The 3,910-nt window shown below is 42.9% G+C and overlaps 1 non-coding gene across 1 annotated transcript; it reads right to left on the bottom strand.

Moving 5' to 3' along the window:
* Positions 1–629: 629 nt before the first annotated feature.
* On the bottom strand, positions 630–702 carry TRNAK-CUU (transfer RNA lysine (anticodon CUU)). The gene has a single exon. It is a non-coding gene; the product is annotated as a tRNA-Lys (tRNA).
* Positions 703–3,910: the final 3,208 nt, after the last annotated feature.

Genomic DNA, 3,910 nt, shown 5'->3' with positions numbered 1-3,910 from the left:
AGAGGGGAAATTACTTTTTGTAGTGCTAATGAGGCCAATTCAATCATGGTGGATGTGGCCCATTCCCAACAGTTGACAGAGGGAAAATTATTTTTTGTAGTGAACCAGCCACTCCCAGTCTTTATTCAGGCCTAATTTGATGGTGTCCAGTTTGCAGATTAATTCCAGTTCTGCAGTTTCTTATTGAAATCTGTTTTTGAAGGTTTTTTTGTTGAAGAATGGCCACTTTAAGTCTGTTATTGAGTGTCCATGGAGATTGAAGTGCTCTCCTACTGGTTTTTGAATGTTACAGTTCTCCATGTCTGATTTGTGTCCATGTATTCTTTTGCATAGAGACTGTTTGGTTTGTCCAATGTATATGGCAGAGGGGCATTGCTGGCACATGATGGCATATATCACATTGGTAGATGTGCAGGTGAATGAGCCTCTGATTGTGTGGCTGATGTGGTTAGGTCCTATGATGGTGTCCCTTGAATAGAGGGAAATGTTAGTTTGTTCTCTCTTCCTGTTCGATCTAAGCTAACAGGAAGAGACTTTTTCTGTGTAAGATCGTTGAGAGGCAAGAGAGTGCATTTCATTTTGGGCTCATCATATACACAAAAAAGCACACTTAAGGCAGCAAGATCAAGCATCCAACATGGGGCTCAAACCCACAACCTTGAGATTAAGAGTCTCGTGCTCTACCAACTGAGCTAGCAGGGCTGTCTACAATGCATTTTCAAAGGTACAATCACAGTGTAGAAGGAGCCGTAAGGCTGCTTTTTTGCAAGTTGAGATTCCTTTTCTGACATTTGCCTTCTGTCTTTGTTCCTTCGCTCTCCAGCTAGCAAACAGGGGCTATTACAAGGCTGGTTAGAAGCTGGGTTCTAGACCTGAGAGCTCGGGTTGATTTACCAGTTTGTCAGAGAAACTAGCGTGGGAGGGTGGAATTTAGTGTTCTCCCACCAGGGGGAGATGCTGTTTGACTCACATAGTGGGGAAGAGTAAAAAAAGCTTCTCCGTTTTTAGAGATGGGACAGATAAGCCGGTTCCCCCCAACCCACACACATTTTTGCTGGATATCAGACCCCCTGGGGAGAAGCTTCTCAAAGGAAATGTGGCCCCAGGAGTGTCAGAGAAGGGAATCACTGTTTGCCTTAGGAGGTGGGTGAGGGAAACCTGCAGGTCCTCAGGTCCCTCCAGCATATGATGAAACCATTTGTGGGAAAGGGTCCGGGGTAGCCGAGGAGGAGAAGGAGAGGACAGAAGGGCTTGCAGCTGGTGTGCAATCCCCATGCTCCCAGTGGCCCGAGAGAAGCAGGGTTCAGCACTTTGTCGGCTTCCTGAGAGTACAGAGCTGACAAAATGAGAGCTACACTGGGGGCAGCTAAAGCCAAGGGACCTGTTATAATGAATCAGCATCCCATCAGGTGACATCAAACCCCCTCTCTGGGCTTCTATCACAGAAATACTGTCAGCTCAATGATTTTTCCCCCGACAGAGCCTCCAGATTATAAACAGAAGAAGTGGAGAGAATTGCACTGTGGTAAATGAAAGCAGAGGAGAATTGCTCCTCTGATGATTTTTTATTTTGCTCCTGTGATGCTGATGGAAGAACCGGAAGCATAATTTGAGTTTGTGATACCATGCCGTCCATTTTTGGGGCTTAGCTTGTGACACTGAGCACTGGAGATCCTTCACTCTCTGTTCTTGTCCCTTCAGGGCAATGGAGAATGGACCAACATCTGATATTGGCGAAGTAGGAGCCTGAGAAAAAAAATGCTCACTGTCAGAAAAAAACAGCCATACCTGGTGCTTTAAGCAGTAGGTTCTGGTGTTTTAACAGCCATGGCCTGGGTTCAAATCCCCCTAGAAAATAGAAGTTTTTCAATGAAAATCTCCATTCCTTTCGCATTTGAAATTGAAAGGAAAAGAGGGCTGCTTGTCTTTATCAACAAGGCAAAGAATGGCTTTTTTCTCAGTAAATATTTTAAAAAGGCGCTGAGTTGACCTGCAGATCTCATTTCATTTATTTTACAATGGAATGATTCTCTCTAGGATAGACAGGAATTCTTCAGCTAGACTCGGATTCCACAGAAATACTAGAAGCAATAGTGTCTAAATAGTACCTGCTTTTTTTGGAGAACAGCAATGTCCAAGTTTTCCATGGACATTTCCCTTCCAGCGCCTCAGGCCCTATCCAACAATACAAGAAACCAAAATGCAGTCAAATACATGGAAAGTTTCTCACCATAGGGTTCACTGACCAGGCCGGGGAAAAAGTTTTGCTAGAACACTTGGTTATAATATCCCTCCCTGACCTTAAATGGAAAGCAAGGAGATAACTCTCAGAACACATAACCACAACTTATGAGTCTCACATTCTATATTATTAACGTACCGCACCCTTCTCCCACCACTTGTACACTGAACAGCCAAGCCTGCCTCCCCTCAAGCCATGCCAAGACTCTTCTGGATAAGGAGCTTGGAATTTACCCAACTAGGTGCTCTAAATGCACTGCTTTGGAAGGTGTTTGAATTCCCTCCAACTTCTCTCATACAAATGCTAAGTAGTTGGTGTTGTAATGTTACAGGAGAGGTTGAAATTAGGCTATTTCTAAAGGTAGAAGACAATCATTGTGTCAGGAGGGGGATTTGAATGCATGCCTCCATATGGAGCCCAGAACAACAAATGACAGAAAGACACAACCGTGAATCTGACGTGTTAGACCATGCAGCCAGCCTGAGGCAGTTAGTTAAGTGATTTATCAATCTTAGTTTTCTTTAACTTGTTATGAACTCTTCAGGGAGGCAGAGATGGCACATCTCTTTCAACTTTTAGAGACCTTCTGAAGCAGAGCTGATTTTTATATGTAGTCTCCCTGCTCTCTTTTTAAGAGAATAAAAGATGGTTGCTAGCATTCTGAGAAAGTAATGTTGAACCTCAAACTCCTGCATGGTGGGCCAAACGGCCAAGCAACCAGCACCCACAACTTCTACCACCTTTTGTTTTCAAAATAGCTCAGCCCTCAGTGTGTTCAGCCTTTCTGAAAACCTGGCCAAAATTTTTGTTGCCTAAATGGGAGCTGAGTTCTTCTGAAAATCTGGCTCTAGCGTGGGTGTGAGACCTTCTGAAAGTTCTGGCCTATGTGTCTGGAAGGTCTAAGAACCTTCAGGACTTTTATCATGTGCTAGAACCTGATGAGAAAACCTTCCTTCTGTAGAACTCAGCAGAGATTCTCATTCACTTGCAGTCACAATGTTTCATCTTGATCCCAGGTTTAGGAACCAACAAAACACATTTATTGTATTTTTACATGCAATGTGAAACAAACACCCCTAGTTGGGCAGAGGGTCTGCCACTAAACCACATTGCCTTTCATCAGTAGCTACCTGAGTAAGGTAGTAACCAGTGGCCAACAGGTGAAAGGCCCATCATCTATGCTTAGAACACTTAGGCAGCTAGACCTCAGGAATGGAAGAGGCTAATGATCAGTTTCTCCAGGGTGCTTATTTCCAAAGACTGGTATATAGAGTGGGAAGAAAGTTTTTTGGATGAATATTTTATTTGATGAAATATTTTGGTTGACCCAAAATGTTTTTTTTTATTTTGTTTCAGGAAGAAAATTGGAAAAAATATTCATCTTGGGTCAACCTGAATATCTATTATTGTTGTTATAATCTTGGTTAGGCTAATTTGCACATGTCTATTTGTGTAAAAGAGCATGCAGCCTGGACTTCAGAGTGCACAGTGGAAACATGCCCACATTCTGCCATTAGTCGGTGGGAAGCTTTGGTTTTTATATGGTCTCCAAAGCCCTTTCCAACATCATGTAGATTTGTAGAAGATGAAGGAATCAGGAAAAACCATGGATTTGTTTAAATTGTAAGTGAAGAATGATCATCAATTAACTTTGATGTAAAGTCACCT

This window comes from Emys orbicularis, chromosome 15, assembly GCF_028017835.1.
Source record: "Emys orbicularis isolate rEmyOrb1 chromosome 15, rEmyOrb1.hap1, whole genome shotgun sequence".
NCBI classification, from domain to species: domain Eukaryota; kingdom Metazoa; phylum Chordata; order Testudines; family Emydidae; genus Emys; species Emys orbicularis.
The sequence above is the reverse complement of the archived record's forward strand: the minus strand, read 5'-3'. Positions and strand labels throughout refer to the sequence as shown.